Genomic DNA, 17655 nt, shown 5'->3' with positions numbered 1-17655 from the left:
TATTGCTTGCAGGGTTTTACATCCCTATAATGGATATATTCAATCAATTAGGAGAATGTTTCAAATCGATAGTGTAATATTGGCAAGTCTGTTGTGGAAGTATTGGGGCGGTCCGGTGGCCGAGGCGATATTTTTTGCTACCACCTGTATTTTAAAGGGTTTTACATCCATATAATGGAAATGTTCACTCGAATAGGGGAATGTTATGGAATGGATGGAATATTTGTAAATCAATTGTCGATCAATCTCAATCGATTGTCAATCAGTCAACCAGTCTCAAGAATTTTGTAGAGATTTGCAACGTGCACTTAACGCATTAAATGACATACAGTAAAATATAGTTATATATAGCAGGCCCGCAGATGAACCTTTGCAATCATTTAATGCAATTTTGCAATCATTTAGTGCAATTTTGCATACAGTTAGGGCAAAATTAACACGCGGCTGTGGAATTTTTCAATCAGAATTGTATTAAAAAAAGTAGTCTTTGTGTTAAACCCGTTCGAATGTCAGTGGTAATGACGTGTGACAATTGAATATGAAGTTGAGAAAATTTCTCAAAAAAAAAACTGTACTGCAAGATTCTTTTAATATCCACATAAATATTCTCAGAATATTATTTTTTTATATACTATTGTATTTTTAAACTATTCTCAGAAGTAACACAAAATTTCCATCGTCGTGTTGGAAACCCCTGTATTTTAAAGAACACTCTGAAGAAAAGGGCAAAACGGTCTCTGCCGCTTTACTGGCTGTTAAATACAAAATTTAATGTCAATCGTGTACGAAAAAAAGTTGACAAGGTTACGATCGGTGCTGTCCCGGGTCCGTCACACTCACAATTCCCAGCACACCTACATGTGGCTAGTAAGCAAGCTAGCTTCTTTCCTTCTTTATTTTCTTTCTTTGTGCCATTCCATTGCCAGCGGTGGTGACGTGCGCCTGGGGACCACGGGTGGGTCACGCGGGCCAAAACTGGACCGACCGGCAAAGTGGGGGAAGTTTTTTCTTGCTGTTGTTGTTGCGCCCCAACACTCTGCCGTAATTGCATTAATAATTCGTCAAGGTCTACACTGACTGCTGACGCCACAGACCCGATGTAACCCTTCGGGTTGGTCCGGAGGAGGGGGGGGGGAGGGGGTAGGGAAAAGCGGGCGGGGTCGGGCTGGGAGTTCCCGACCCGGCGATCCCATGTGAAATAGTTCTAAAATGTGCTTCGCGTCTTACGTACCGCGTCACATTTGCGAAAGCTGAACCCTTTTCTTTCGTTTTTTGTTGTTGTTTGTCCCCGAAACGAGTCGAACCAATCCCCGCGTCTTAATTATGTCTTTCGAACATGGGATGTTGTAGTAGGCGCAAACAAGTTTTTGGGGTGAGATACTTTGTCGCTTGCTTTAGGTAAAAACCACCCAAAACACCCACACGCAGAGAGGGAGTGCTCTTTGGAAGAGCAACAAGTTTGTCTATAATCTGGTGCCGTGACCAGGATCCGGTCAGTAGTTTAGGTGAAATTAATTTTACTATTGCAACTTCACCAACCATGATTTTCAGCACTGTTTCAAGTTGGGTGGAGATCTAATTGATTTAGAATTAATTAAATTTATGTTCGGGATCTGTGTGCGTATAAGTGTGTTTATTTACCACACACACACGCATAGATACGGGCTTGAACAAAATGGCAGCACCCTAGGTGCTCGGAGGTGGCTTTGATCTTTCCAATCTGCGTTGATTGATTCCGACGCCGGGGTGTAAAGTTGGGTGTGAAAATAGTGCCGGTGCCGGTGAATGTTATGTAGAACAAAGAATGCATTACTCCACCGTCCGATAGGATGGGAGTTTGCACACAAAAAAAAAAAAAACGGTGCGTGCCTGCATCGGTGCATCAGCGATTCCCGGACTCACTTTACGTTTCCCTCTATTGTGGGAAGAGTGTGATGTTTCCGCGTCCCATTAAAGGGTAGAACAGTTTTTTTTTCGCTCCCATCATGCACCTCCTTTGCTGTAATCCCTTTTGCCAGGGTTATGGTTATAAAAACTCGATAAAGGTGTGTGTGATAGGGAGTGTATGGCGGATGAAGATAAATGAGGCTCGTTTTTATTTCTTTCTTTTGTGCAATTCGAGACACGCGACCCACACCGGACAAGAAAACTTGGGATTAAAGTAGCGTTGAACAAGTGAACCAAGCAAAACAACAACAAAAAGAGAACATAAAACACACACACACACCCCGGTTCATTACTACGAAGCGGTGAGCGCGCCTTCCATTAGCGTGCCCCAAGCTTTAAGTGGCTTGTTCTCGAGAGCTGTTGTGCTGTGCACTGGGTGGGTGGGATGTGACGGTCACCGCTGCCTCCGTCGCCCGCGTTTCATTGCCGGCTGGCTTTCCACTGGCAGCATGATGCACCGCCGGGTATGATGAAATTCCGTTCCGTGAGTGATTTCGTGTCTCCCGGGGCAGTCGGTGCACGGCTGCTTCGGATGAATGAATGGCCGTTCGGGGAGTTTGGTGTAGAGCCGCGTTCTCGGTGGCTGGCAATGAAGACGGTACGCGGCAGAGATCAACAATAAATAAAGGGAAGTCTCCGGTGGGCAGCCACATAAAACCTTGGCCATATTCCACGACTTTCGCGCTAACGCAACGCGAACATTCCAAAGTTTGTCCACTGGCAAGTTTGTTCTTTCGCGAAGCTATCTCCGGTGGGGTTTTCGCCCGCATCAGAAAGATGGAGTATCGATACCGGTTTTCTTCTGGCGGGCGAGCGTGCTGGCTGTGGTTTTATTCGCTTCAAGCGTATCGATGTCACCATTTGCCGGTTTCGGGCCCGGTAAAACTATCCTCTCGTGGTGCAAGAGTCTTTGTAACGCGGATCGCGGCATTTGCACAGTGATCATTTAATTAAACATACGCTCATTTATCGCTGCAAAAATGAAAAAATGTGGACGCTCATAAAAGGGATAATGAAGAATTCTTGTAAAAAAAACCTCTTCTGGATTTTTCTAGCTTCCGTGGTCCAACCCTTCTAGAAATGGACATCGCATCGATCACATTTTGCATAACGCACCATTCGTCGTTGTCGTCGTGTTTTTCTTTTGGCATTCAGCCACATTTCTTCTGAGATTATCATGGTTAATTTGCAATCACTTGGGGGGGGGGGGGGGGGGGGAAATTATTTTGTGATGTTATTTTTCCCTCCCAGCGTTTGCAACTGCAATCTCGACCGGGATTGAGGGCGACCAGGATTGAGTTAATTTGATGGATCGACGACGCTGCACTAGGGTTTCGATCGGTAAGCCAAGTTGGGGGCGAGCTGGCTGTTGTTCCTTTTAACTGCGTCGTGCGAAGAGTTTTTCTCCGCACCTGCTGCTAATCAGGTCGATTGGATTGGCGCCTAATGACTGGAAAATTACTCGCAATACTAAATGCAATGCAAAGGCTGTTGCAGGATTATCCGGAACCGGGTGGAGAAACAAACGGCATTAAGCAGTGATACTTTCTAATGATAAGCAGAATGGTTGAACGTTGAGGAATGAGTTTGTTAAGCAAGGAAAGAAAAATCCGAAGAAAAATGCGCAATAAAAGAGCTTCACAAAACGCTGCTAATTGGCGATAATTGTGAAAAGCCAACAGCAAATATACAACCGGTAATAACGAGTAACCGTCGCCATGTCGGAAACTTGATTGCATCAAATTGCCTTTGGCCAACCGATTGCGCTGATCGAAGTTTATCCCGGGCAATAGTGGGAGCAAACAATTTGTTTGCAGGCAAGTCTTATAACAAGTGCAGTTTAAATCGTTTGAACCGTGAGTGAGGGGTTTTTTACCCCCGAAACAGCAATATTGGTGATGAAGCAGCCTCTTAGAATCAGAAACTTGGCTTCGCCTAATTGCTATAAAAACACATTATTTTACTTGTATTTGCATTTTTGCCTACGATATTGTTCAACATTAAGTACAAAAAGACATAAAAATAATTTTATCCCAATATTTGACCTAATGCCCCCACTGTGGAACGATGTAATTACGCGTTTTATTGTTGTTCGACTCTTCCTTGTACCAGCGAAAGGGTTCTTTATTGTCCGTTTTTTTTTTGTTGCTTCCGAGGACTGGCAAGGGACTGTGCTGTTAGAGGTGTAACCTTCCACTTGAGCAGTTTTGTGGGAGAATGCGACCAATGCCAAATGTCTGTTATTGTAGGACCCATGCTTGACGAAAAATCGTCCTACCGAGACGAGCAAACCGGGAAAAGGCTAGTTGATGTTGGTGGGAGTTGATTTCTTTGTTTTTCTCCCCCCTCTCCCCCCCCGCTATCTGCTCTTCGCTTAACGTCCTACCAGAGTCGTCAGGACAGAGCACAAACATTCAACGACTCCACCTGGTGTTCAGAATTCCTCACATACCCCACACACACACACCAAGACCGTTCAATCTGGGTGAGGTTCTTCGCTCTATAGCTCAGTCTCTGTCTCTCTTTCTCGCTCGGTGCTCTGTAATATTCTGGTAAATTGAGGAATATTTGGAAAGTTTTGAAAAATTGAAAATTGAAGACAACCATACAGTGGATTCACTGTGTATCCTTCTGTTAGGAGCATATTTTTCTCTAGCCTGCCTGCTCTGATAAACCTCATTGTTTCGCTGGAAAACGTTGGAGGGGCCGGGGGCGTGCAAGAAAGCACCACCAGGATGGTGACTGGCAAAGCCCAGCATCGATTGGAAGCGGGACCACTGCTTAGATAAACATGACCGGGCTGTGCTGCCCCTTGGGGCTGTGTTTTCTAGCATATTTTCCGAAATTCCTTGTTGCCCGCCGGGGCTCTATGCGCTCGGTGTTTGTTCATTCACAGTTGCGGAATGCCTCGTACCCATTTTTCCCGGCACGGTGCCCATTGCTTTACCCGGTACGGCGGAAAAATGTTCGCTATGCACGGTCCGGCACACCGATGGAGACGCCCAGTCACTCACAGCGCTAGAGTGGCTGCGTACGTTTGGGCTGATGATGTTGTCGTTGCTGCTGTAGGCAGTTTTCTTTGTGCTGCTGCACGGGTGAGGCCGACGGCAGTCTGGTTTGCATTCTTTCGCTAGGGACCGCTAGCGTGACATCTGCATTAGGCTCTGCACTTATAGTAAAATTCCTGGTTCTACCGGTTTTGGATGCATAGTGCAACAAGTGTAGCATCCATTCGTTCTGCTCTTGTGCTGATTTCTACCTAAATTGCGTTGCGAAAAGCTTGCCGACGGTACACCATTTAAGGGTGGAACACCAAAGGCCAACATGGTTAAGGATGCTGTTGACAGACAACAGCAGCCAAACAGGGTCCTTTTGTGTGTGTGTGTGGGGAGGTGCAACATATTGCATCTAATTCTGTATCTGGTTACAGTTTGATAGCTTCATTGCCATGGCGCGGAACCATTTGCAACAGAACTGCATAATTGACGGTATTAGATGTTTCTAATCCGATCAAATGCAACCAAAGCGTAGGTACGTCATTACGACAGCGGCAAAAAGGATACACTTCGCTGTACTTCCGACGAAACTTAACTTTTCTCCCTTATTGTTGGAACATGACTTTGGTTCGGTCCCCTTTTGTCAACGTATTGATTGCGAAAATATCTTACAGTAACATTTGCCTTCAACCGAGCATTTTCTGGCGAATTATTGACTAGCTATGGTGGTGTGTGTGTGTGTGTGTTTTTCCCCCTGGAATCCGTCAATACTACAGAGGAAACATAAATGATCCTTGTGAGTGGATCCTCATTTGCTGTCGTACTGAAAAACTGGTCTTGTAGGCCCCCGGAATGATGCTACGCGATGAGGTTTTTGATTGATTGTGAGCCAGTCTGGGCGACGGTTGGGCATTCTGCTCAGCGAGAAAGATTGTATTATTTATCAAATTTCTCAGAAAGTGGTAATAAAATGGGTACCGGATAAAATTTGCTCCTTGGCGCACCAGTAAAATGACTAACGGGCCATTTTTCCGGGCCAAAATGAGATGGTTTCGAATAATTTTCTGCCTAACTAATACTGTCTCTTCCTACCTGGTTGTGTGGGAATCTCTGGAGCCGTAATGCAAAACCAGCTATATTGGAATTCTTTGTGACAGTTGGGTTTGTTTTTTTTTGTCAACTACATACAAAACTTTACTCTAGTAGGATTCGACGAATGAAAAAGTCATATGAAACGATACAAATGCGAAGGGTTTTCCTTTTGCTAAAATTAATACTGAACATTGAGCAACGGCAAAAAACAAACACTTGGATTTTGGAAAGAACAAATACTCCTTACCGGTGAAACTGTTACACCCAAGGAATGTTGTCGTACGGTTAATAGTTTGTCTTTCACCGTTCACTGTGTCGCCCGAGCGTGAAGAATCTTTATCATGTTGATGTTGAAAGGGGTACAGCAATTGGATTTATCCCATGTGCACTGCACCCACCGCTTGAACTTTGGGGTTGGAGGTGCTGGGAGGAGGAGGAGTAGGTTCGAAAGTGTGTGAAAGGCAAAACACCCCCAGGAACTGCAGAACTGGGTTGGGAACATTAATTTGGCAGTTGTTTGCTGTGTGTATTTTAAGAATTGGAAATTGATTTAAGTATAATGTTTCGGGAGAATGCTATTATTAAATTTTGCCTGAACCGTATGCGTCTGCTTTGTAGGGATTCGGAACGATCAATCGTGGCAGTTACCATCCATCGGATTTGGATACAATGCAAAGCTGGTGGAGGCGCCCAGTACTTCATGGGAAAAAGTAAATAATATTTTATTAATATGCTTTTTATACAATATCGTATTTACACAACGAAAAAAACAAAAAAGCGATTAAATTGTGTGTGTTTGAATTCTCAAAATGAATCCTCCAATTCACTGCACACGGTGTTTTTCAGGGTGCTGTAGAGAGTAGGTGGAGGCGCTCAGTACTTCTAAGAAATAAATTATACCTGGGGTCTGTAATGACCTCAGCTTTTTGTATGAGTTTTGACTGTTACTTGTGCTCCATACAAAACATGACAGGAAAAAAGACATCACATAGACATTAGATTCTTTTTAACAAAAATCCAATAATTAGCTTTGGTGAGATGCTTGAAATATTTTATGTATTTCTTTTCTGAGCTGCTTGTGCAATGTGAGCTCTCGTTATACGAGTGAAATATTTTGTGGAAAGTACTATTACTATGCAAAAATGACACCATCTCGAAATGTATCTTAAGCTTAGGCAAATTGTCTTCTATTTGTATGTGTAAAAATCAATTAGATCTTGAAATTTTGAAGTATGAATGTATAATGGAAGCTAGTTAAAATGTGCAGATTCTTTTCCTGACATCATCACCGATCCCATTAAATGCATCATTTATTTGGATAAATATTAAAGGAGGTGGAGGCGCCCAGTACTTCATGAAAATAAATTTAATTAATTTTATAATTATAATAAAATAAAGAGGGGAGAATATAGAAAAAGGTAGTTGCACGGCCCAAATACCAACAAAACTGATTGAAAACTACAATTAGCATCTTGTAACGATAACAGTGAGCCTGAATAGCTATTAGCAGAACAAAACACAAACTCCAATCAGCACGAGCAAAACTCTTGTGTTGAAACCGTGCCTAACAGCTAGAATCGATTTATCTGCTTTCGTATCGTATCTAAACGTATCACTTCGAACCATCCCAAAACATCAGCAGAGAGGGATTGAGTTTTCGTTTCGGCCCACGGTTGTTTTCCAGTCCGCCCCATCGTGCCCTTGTGTGTTGGGTGGTGGGCATCTTAGCGTGTGGCATTGATTGTTCGTTCGCATGCAAAGCGTAGGTCATGGGGCCAATGTGACGTGTCTTGGACTCCACCCAACACTCACTTTACAATCAACGGTCCCGAAGTACCCTCAAGAGTAAGGTGCAAGTGTTGTTGTTGTTGTTTTTTTGCTCCCGAATCTCGACGTGTGTTGTACACGTGTTTGGTTTGTTTGTACGAATGTGTGCCTGTGTGTGTGTGTGCTCTTCTGCATACCAAAGCCGGCCACTGGACGTGACGAAATTGTGTGTGTGTGTGTGTGTGTGTGGGGGACCTGTAGGCGACCGACGTTCAATGCCTCCATAATGCTGGGCCACCATTTTCTTCATGTTCCTTATTTGATGTATATTTTGTGTGTGTGTGTGTGTGTTTATCTTGGCATACGTATAGATATGTGTAGTGCTAAGGGTGTGTTATTATTGCACGGTTGGTGAGCAGAATGCAGCCGTGCAGGCGTGCAGTGGCCGTGGTGCGGTGTGTGAGTAAAGTTTGGCCGCAGGCGAACCGTGCCTGAACAGCACTGGCAAAACTGGATGCAGTGGCAAGATTTGGCAGTGCGAATCCGACGACGACCCGACGACGACCAAAGCAGTAACGCAAAACCCGTTTTCGGAACAAATCTCAGGACTTCAATCAATCAAGCGATCCCGAATCAACCCCGGGCCGCTCATCGTCACACATTGCGGCCGGCGTGTGTAAATGTGTGCCTGTTTGGGCGCTTGTACACGCCACCACCACCATCATCAGCACTACCTGCAAACAGCGTCGTAGATTGACAGGTTTCGACTGAATCGACCGTGCCGCGCTATACGGACGAGGCGCAACCGCATGCCGAACGTGCGCTGAGGGCGAGCCGTTACCATAGATGCTCGCCCACCGTCACCCTACCGCAAGGTAAGTACACCAGATGTGTCTACGGCACACAGCGACGTGCGCCAGACAACGGGAGCCCAACGAGTGCCCGAAAGGCCCTAGCCTGCATTCCGGAACCACTCGACTGAAATGCTTGCCGGTTTCTGCTCCGTTCTGGTACTGTCTTCTCCCGTACGCCTAGCATTCGTTACTGTGGCTTTCCTTTAAATGGTGCACGGGGAAACGCGTTGCCAGTGTTTTAGTGTTCGAGCATCCTTTATCCTTACTGTGTGTATCGTCTCATGCAATAACGTCCCACCACTTTAACCTAGATAGGACTTTAATTTGGTGAAGAAGAGAGATTTGTATGTTATTCGGGGCGATTTTTTGTTGTTCAGTGAAGTGCAGTTTCGCATGCTTTAAGGCGACGTTCGGAAGGAATGTTTACTTTGCTTATTTGATACAGAATACAGAAGTCCTCGATACAGCTCCAGGTTGAGCGTTGTCGTCTGGCTATACAATATTTGGACCCATCACCAACTAGATTGCTAGATTTTATCATGGAGCCTTCCAAGCCTGCACCTTCTCTGTCCATGTGGTGACGGCCTTAAAAGACTGTGCTCTTCCCGTGAGAAGAACAGCCCACCAGAAAAGTTACCAGGCTTCTCAAGAATTTCCCACATACCGGTGACGACAGTTTCACTGGAGCTTACCAGGAACGCGGCAAAGAACAATTAGCGTTAATTTTCCAAACAGGGCCGTTACGTCAGTACTGCGCATTGAAAAGTTTTTAACACAGTCGGAGCTTCATCTGCCTCGCGACCGGTGCTTTTTTTTCCGGTGTGGCGGAGTGTCTCCTCCAGACTGTAGCCATTGCTTAACCTCTTTGTTTGGTGTCGGTGCTAGACGGGTTGACCTAAGAGAGGGGTGCTTGTTTAAGACTACTTTAAGGATCAATCCGACGGACGGATGCACCAAACTTTGATAAGATGTTTGTCTATAATAAGGGATTCTTAAACCAATGCTATCTATGTCATCAGTGTATGACTAGGTCAGGAAGTGATTCTAGTGTCTTGTAGAACTCTCGTTTAGTAGGCTTCTTCTAGAGTAGGCGAGCCTTTAACAAATGCTATCTATGTCATCAGCGGATGTCAGGAGTTCTTCCTCCTGGAATATTGGATGAATCTCTCTCGCTTCTTCTTTGACTTTACAACCACTGGTAGGTCCTTGACTTAGTTTGGAGACGAGAGAAGATTCTGACGGGACTCGAAATTTGGTCCTGTCCCTTCCTGGCGCTTTAGGTGCTGAGTGTTTTCCTATCCCCTTTGACCCTGTCAGGCTGACAAGTCTCGTACTCCTTGGCGCGGGTTCCTTTGAAAATCCTAAAAGATCTCGGTCTGCCATTACTGGCGTTCTTGGCGCACAGCGGCTATACGGTCCTGCCACAGGGAATCGTTTCAGCAAACCTTGGTGGCCTTGAAACGATTGAAGATCCGCTGGAGATTGCAGTCTTGCACAAGATTTGCGTAGATCTGATGACTCCTTCCGTTTCGGAACCTCTCACTGATAGTTTTCCAACTATTTTTTTAAAGAGTTGGGACAACAAATTGATCCTGTTGTGCATAAAGTGGTTTCCTCGAAACTCGAACTAATTTAGTGACTGATAAAAACCAATTCTTGCCTTCTTGAATATGAACATTACGTAAGCCATACGTTTGTCTCACCGACCGTACCGGCCGGTACGCTACAATATCTAACCGCGCTGCCAATGTCAAGTTGATTGCGCGTGCATGCGTGTCCGATATTATTATTATTTGCCAATGCTTATTGTTTGGCGAGGATTTTAAACCCCTTTTACAGTCCAGGCCGTTTGGTTTTGCGTCGATACTCGTTTGGGGTGGTTTTTTGTTTTGTTTCATTCGCTCTCTCGCCCAGATGCCCCGACCCTTTCAACGTCCTCACGGTACGCCACCAGTAGGCAATTGACCACCCGTCGTTAGCAATTGGCGAGCAATGGGTGTAATTTATTTTTTATGCAAATAATCCAATCGAAAATTCCCGCTCACTGTGGGTGTGTGTGTGTGTGTGTGTGTGTGTGTGTGTGTGTGTGTGTGTGTGGAGTAGCAGGTACTCCACCATAAACCCCCTATCGAACCCGTTCCCTGACGGCCGCTGATTGACATCGTACGGTGTGGCCAAACGGATCGATCGCAAGCACAGGTAGGTGGGGAGGAGGAGGAGGAGGAGGAGGAAAAAAATAGAAAGAAAACAGTGAGCGAATCGATGGACGAATGTAATGGATGGATCGATCAGCGGGGTTGGTTTGGTGCCCGGTAAAGGGAAAGAAAATTTGCGACGAAAACAAATACCCAATATTGCTGGACATGTGGGTAAAGCGCAACGGCAATGGTACGGTGCCGGAGGGAAGGGAATACAACAGAAGACGAGGACGGAGGGGGGGAGGGGGGGAGGGGGCAACAGAAGAACAAAAGAAAAAATCGATCAAACGTATATTACCATGCACGGGTCAGGTTGCATGGAGCGTGTACACAGCAGCTTCATGCATATATTTAATCGAACCAACCACTCGGACCGTGTTACCGTGAAAGGAAAACAACATTGAGCAACAAAACCAACAAAAAAACAAAAAATGCGAGCAAAAAGGCCCCCGAGAGACGAGCAAAAGAAAACATAGGGTGGAGTGGGAAAATAAAATATACTTAAGGGTGGTCGAGACGCAACGCGAGATGGTGATGGGGAGATGAGTTTTTTGCCATGTTTTGACTACGCGATTGGAGCAGAGAGAGAGAAAGAGAGAGAGAGAGAAAGAGAGAGAGAGAGAGAGAGAGAGCATTTTGGCGATTTTAAAACCCATACGCTTTAACAATACTTTGGTTAAAAATGATGAGGCTTATCAGGGTGGGTTTTGCGTGTTTTTATTGCTTGCAGGGTTTTACATCCCTATAATGGATATATTCAATCAATTAGGAGAATGTTTCAAATCGATAGTGTAATATTGGCAAGTCTGTTGTGGAAGTATTGGGGCGGTCCGGTGGCCGAGGCGATATTTTTTGCTACCACCTGTATTTTAAAGGGTTTTACATCCATATAATGGAAATGTTCACTCGAATAGGGGAATGTTATGGAATGGATGGAATATTTGTAAATCAATTGTCGATCAATCTCAATCGATTGTCAATCAGTCAACCAGTCTCAAGAATTTTGTAGAGATTTGCAACGTGCACTTAACGCATTAAATGACATACAGTAAAATATAGTTATATATAGCAGGCCCGCAGATGAACCTTTGCAATCATTTAATGCAATTTTGCAATCATTTAGTGCAATTTTGCATACAGTTAGGGCAAAATTAACACGCGGCTGTGGAATTTTTCAATCAGAATTGTATTAAAAAAAGTAGTCTTTGTGTTAAACCCGTTCGAATGTCAGTGGTAATGACGTGTGACAATTGAATATGAAGTTGAGAAAATTTCTCAAAAAAAAAACTGTACTGCAAGATTCTTTTAATATCCACATAAATATTCTCAGAATATTATTTTTTTATATACTATTGTATTTTTAAACTATTCTCAGAAGTAACACAAAATTTCCATCGTCGTGTTGGAAACCCCTGTATTTTAAAGAACACTCTGAAGAAAAGGGCAAAACGGTCTCTGCCGCTTTACTGGCTGTTAAATACAAAATTTAATGTCAATCGTGTACGAAAAAAAGTTGACAAGGTTACGATCGGTGCTGTCCCGGGTCCGTCACACTCACAATTCCCAGCACACCTACATGTGGCTAGTAAGCAAGCTAGCTTCTTTCCTTCTTTATTTTCTTTCTTTGTGCCATTCCATTGCCAGCGGTGGTGACGTGCGCCTGGGGACCACGGGTGGGTCACGCGGGCCAAAACTGGACCGACCGGCAAAGTGGGGGAAGTTTTTTCTTGCTGTTGTTGTTGCGCCCCAACACTCTGCCGTAATTGCATTAATAATTCGTCAAGGTCTACACTGACTGCTGACGCCACAGACCCGATGTAACCCTTCGGGTTGGTCCGGAGGAGGGGGGGGGGAGGGGGTAGGGAAAAGCGGGCGGGGTCGGGCTGGGAGTTCCCGACCCGGCGATCCCATGTGAAATAGTTCTAAAATGTGCTTCGCGTCTTACGTACCGCGTCACATTTGCGAAAGCTGAACCCTTTTCTTTCGTTTTTTGTTGTTGTTTGTCCCCGAAACGAGTCGAACCAATCCCCGCGTCTTAATTATGTCTTTCGAACATGGGATGTTGTAGTAGGCGCAAACAAGTTTTTGGGGTGAGATACTTTGTCGCTTGCTTTAGGTAAAAACCACCCAAAACACCCACACGCAGAGAGGGAGTGCTCTTTGGAAGAGCAACAAGTTTGTCTATAATCTGGTGCCGTGACCAGGATCCGGTCAGTAGTTTAGGTGAAATTAATTTTACTATTGCAACTTCACCAACCATGATTTTCAGCACTGTTTCAAGTTGGGTGGAGATCTAATTGATTTAGAATTAATTAAATTTATGTTCGGGATCTGTGTGCGTATAAGTGTGTTTATTTACCACACACACACGCATAGATACGGGCTTGAACAAAATGGCAGCACCCTAGGTGCTCGGAGGTGGCTTTGATCTTTCCAATCTGCGTTGATTGATTCCGACGCCGGGGTGTAAAGTTGGGTGTGAAAATAGTGCCGGTGCCGGTGAATGTTATGTAGAACAAAGAATGCATTACTCCACCGTCCGATAGGATGGGAGTTTGCACACAAAAAAAAAAAAAACGGTGCGTGCCTGCATCGGTGCATCAGCGATTCCCGGACTCACTTTACGTTTCCCTCTATTGTGGGAAGAGTGTGATGTTTCCGCGTCCCATTAAAGGGTAGAACAGTTTTTTTTTTCGCTCCCATCATGCACCTCCTTTGCTGTAATCCCTTTTGCCAGGGTTATGGTTATAAAAACTCGATAAAGGTGTGTGTGATAGGGAGTGTATGGCGGATGAAGATAAATGAGGCTCGTTTTTATTTCTTTCTTTTGTGCAATTCGAGACACGCGACCCACACCGGACAAGAAAACTTGGGATTAAAGTAGCGTTGAACAAGTGAACCAAGCAAAACAACAACAAAAAGAGAACATAAAACACACACACACACACCGGTTCATTACTACGAAGCGGTGAGCGCGCCTTCCATTAGCGTGCCCCAAGCTTTAAGTGGCTTGTTCTCGAGAGCTGTTGTGCTGTGCACTGGGTGGGTGGGATGTGACGGTCACCGCTGCCTCCGTCGCCCGCGTTTCATTGCCGGCTGGCTTTCCACTGGCAGCATGATGCACCGCCGGGTATGATGAAATTCCGTTCCGTGAGTGATTTCGTTGTTAAAACGTAGGGCTGTGGTTGAAAATGGGAGGGAAGGGGAGGTGGTGCAAAATTAGGGGGTCGCTCTCGACCCCGTTCTAAAGCACAATCCGACCTGACTTGCGTGTGTGTGTGTGTGTCTGAATGGAAACAGTCGGAAAATGGAAGCGAAATGCGGCCGACACGCTGATGGAGGCGCCTGGTGGCTCGTGGCGGTATGAAGAGAAATGAAGAGTCGGAGGGGGTGGGGGGGGGGGAGGAGGTAGGAGGTGGGTTACGGGTATCGGCGGGGAATCGATTTTTGTCCGACTTGGGCCGCGTCGGTTCGATCGATTAACCCCCAAATAGCGGAAGTCTTTCGGGCTGGCTCAAATCCGCGTGACGTCAGGCCCGCCGCTTCGAGAGAGTTGTGAGAGCAACCAATGGGTGGAAGAAAGGGGAGTGGGGACGTTTTTTGTTGTCATTGCGTGCCACTCACATTTTACCCCACCCGTCACCTTAAGCTCTTTGTTAACCGAGCCGAAAGAATGCTAAAGTGCAGTGGCGCAACGCCGTGCAGCCAAAGCAGCGCTTAACGAGCGAAGGCGCTGCAAGCAAGGGGGAAAGGAAAATAAGAAAGAGTTGGACGTGCTATAAATAAACCAGACTTAAGCAGAGCCTTTCTCATCCCGGCCTTTTGGTTTCTTCTTTTTTCTATTTACGCCCATTCTTCCCGTCCCCGACCTTCACGACTCACGCCCAGGCATCCCTGGTTGCCCCATTGTAAAAGTGGCCTGTGCGTGTGTGTGGGGGGGGGTTTTGTTTTGCTTTTTGTGTCTGTTTTTTTTCTTCTTTTTGTGCGCGTGTTGCGGTACCCCCTTCCGAAAGCCTTTCCCTTTCTCCTTCTCTTACCTCCCCCACGTATCAACCAAACGCACCTGTCAAGGCGTTTTCCTCCGTGTGTCTCGTCGACCATTTTCTTTGTGGTCCTACTCACTCGCTCGCTCTCTCTCTCTTACTCACTCTCTTTCGCAAACTCACTCAACCCTTGCTGGTACTCAACCCCGCAAAAAAAAAACCCGGAATCGGATGTGAGAAAGTACCACAACCACTCACTCAGTCTTGATGTTTTGCTTTCTTTGCCTTTGCCCACGGACACAGCAAAACTGCAGCCATGCATTGTTCCCCTACCGGTTGTCAGTTTGTTTGTTGTTGTTGTTGTTGTTGTTAGTGCTCGAGCGGTAAGAATGCTTCGCTTCTAAGAGTCTGGTGGAGGAAGCGGGGGGGAAAAACCTGGGGGAAGGTGAGAATGGTGGATATTATGGGTGGTGAAAATGGATTTGTTTCGTGTCAGGCAGCATTTTTCACCGTTCTGATTCGCGTGCGGTTTGCCTGCGGTCGTGCGTCGTTGGGCTTGGCGCTTATTTATTGTGGCGCTTCAACTCGGCACATTCGTAATTAGTTTATCTATGAGAGTAGGAGAAGGGACGATTTCCCGGCTGGGTGAAAATAATCTAACCATTATGGGGTGTTTTGATGTGCGGCATAATGGCTACATTATGGATTGATGATTAGAAAATGACGACAAAAAACAAGTTGCATCCCAGCTTGATAAAAAGAAGAGGCTAGGTGGTTGTTGAGCGATACATTTTAACTGGACGCCACTATTCAGCGTAGAAGCTGTTCCTTCATCTGTGTCCTACTACTAAACAGCATCCAATGCTTCCTGATGGTGCAGATGTATGAATTAATTTTATTTTGTCTGCTGCCCTGTCATGGGCCGTTCGATAAATGAGTGTGGTGTCCAATTTCCGGAAGCGAACACACACACTTTGGGATCAAACCCGATGTTGTGGCTGCGTGCAAGCGTGTGCGTGTGTTGATTTCGTTTCCTCCCTAAGGTTGTCAAAGAAGGTCCTGCTCGACACGTATTTGCTCTTTAGCCTGAAGCCTTAAGGATGGTTGAGGATTTTGTGTGTTTCGTGCGTTTTCTTAGGGAACTGGAACGCACAAAGCGCACAGTGGGCGTTTAGATGGAAAAAATATTATTTTATTATTTTTTTTAAATAAAAAGTCACAAGAAACTGTTTTCTATTTAAATTACTTAAAATAAAAAAATAAAAAATGACAGTAAAATTTTTTAAATTATAAAAAATGTGCTGAACTTGACGTTTGAAATAAAACAAATGTTTGTCACATTCAATGCCAAATCCAAGTCAAATCCAAGATATTTCAGGGCAATCTGTTGCAAAGTTTATGCTCGTTTAAATAATGGTATCACACTCGGAAGGGAGAGTCAGTTTGGTGGCCGTAAAAAGCCCAGTGTGCGAATGCTGTTCAGCTCAAAAACCCTATTTGTGTTGTTGAGTGCGCGCACGGTATTGGAACGAAGGCAACCAACTCAAATTGAAGGGAAGTAGGTTAAAGGTGATTATATTGGACGGGACGACTCCTTCCCGAGTGGCCCAGCAAATTTTTAAGTGTCCATGTTTTTGTTTCCCTTTCGCTCCGAAGCTCCTTTCGCCCATGCTTGATAATATTTGACATTTTACGATTACGAGAGTGTGTCATCTCCACTCTCACGCTCTCTCTCTCTTTCTCTCTCTCTCTCTCTCTTTCTCTCTTTTGCGTTGGGCCGGAAAATCTTCCACAAATCGGCAAAAAGGGCTAAATCTTTCCCACCGTCACAAGACGCCAGGATTCGTGCCCTGAGTTTACAGCTTTTTTTCCGGTTGGCGAACACAAACTGGGGAAGGATTTTGCAATGGGAGAAAAGAGTGAATCACATTAAGCGATCGGTGTATTGTGGTGCGCTATTTATAGACTGGCAGCCTTTACCGCTCCCGTATGCCCGTTGTTTTATGCCAAACTCCGGGGGGAATAATTTCGTGCAGCACACACCGAATTGACTGTGGTTTTGTGCGATAGGTTGTTGTTGCCCCCTTCTGTTGGCTTCACCGATCCGGTTTCTTCACAACGAACCGGTTCAACGAGCGGGCCGGGGCTGGAATGTTCATCAATTTTCACCCGTTCGCTTCGTAGGGAAAGTTTTCTAGTTTCGAGCTGCCCGACCGTACGCCGTAATAGTTGGTGTACGTCAGCGTACGCACACCATCTCGATGGCACGATCGATCGCAACACTGGATAATGAAGGGTTCCGTGCATCCCTACACCACTGGTGGATGAGAATGTTGGGAGGGGAAGGGTTGGCCCTTTTTGGTGATTGTTTTGTCTGTGTGTGGGTGTGCCATGCGAGGTCGCCGGAGATAACCTCACTAAATGGCAATATATTGTCTTCGGCAAGTGCGTTGCCAGTGGTCCGGAGCTGGCTGCGCTGGAACTGATGATGATTGATGTTGTGATATTGGTTATCCGTGACCGAGGGGGGGGTGGGGGGGGGGGTTTCTCTCTTTCGCCCGGCTGGATTTAGTGCAAAAGTTTCACCACAAAGCAGCTTAAATTAGCGAGAAAAGGCTTTTAAACGAAGTTGAAGGATTTTTGCGATAACCTTGCGGCTCTACCTGTTGCGCGGCGGGGTTTACGGTTTGTAATGTGACAGATAGGTGGCTCCTGTTGTCTAGGATATTCGGGGACATATGACCAAAGATCATATCGTGGAAACACCATCAAGAAGACGAAGAGGAATCGAAGATATTGCGTATATTTTTCACCAGGT

At 45.4% G+C, this 17655-nt stretch overlaps 1 protein-coding gene across 3 annotated transcripts in view; it reads left to right on the top strand.

Annotated features, from left to right (window-relative positions):
• The first annotated feature begins 7476 nt into the window (after window positions 1-7476).
• The window catches only part of LOC118505477 (eye-specific diacylglycerol kinase), a 102228-nt gene continuing 92049 nt past the window's right edge, over window positions 7477-17655 (top strand). The window contains exon 1 of one of the 3 annotated variants that reach the window (XR_004905428.1): window positions 7477-8677. The gene's annotated coding sequence lies outside the window, so the exon portion shown is untranslated. The remainder of the gene's footprint in view (window positions 8678-17655) is intronic. The other 2 variants (XM_036041294.1, XM_036041303.1) reach the window with 2 other exon arrangements.

Source organism: Anopheles stephensi, chromosome X (assembly GCF_013141755.1).
Source record: "Anopheles stephensi strain Indian chromosome X, UCI_ANSTEP_V1.0, whole genome shotgun sequence".
In the NCBI taxonomy this organism is placed as follows: Eukaryota; Metazoa; Arthropoda; class Insecta; order Diptera; family Culicidae; genus Anopheles; species Anopheles stephensi.
The sequence above is the reverse complement of the archived record's forward strand: the minus strand, read 5'-3'. Positions and strand labels throughout refer to the sequence as shown.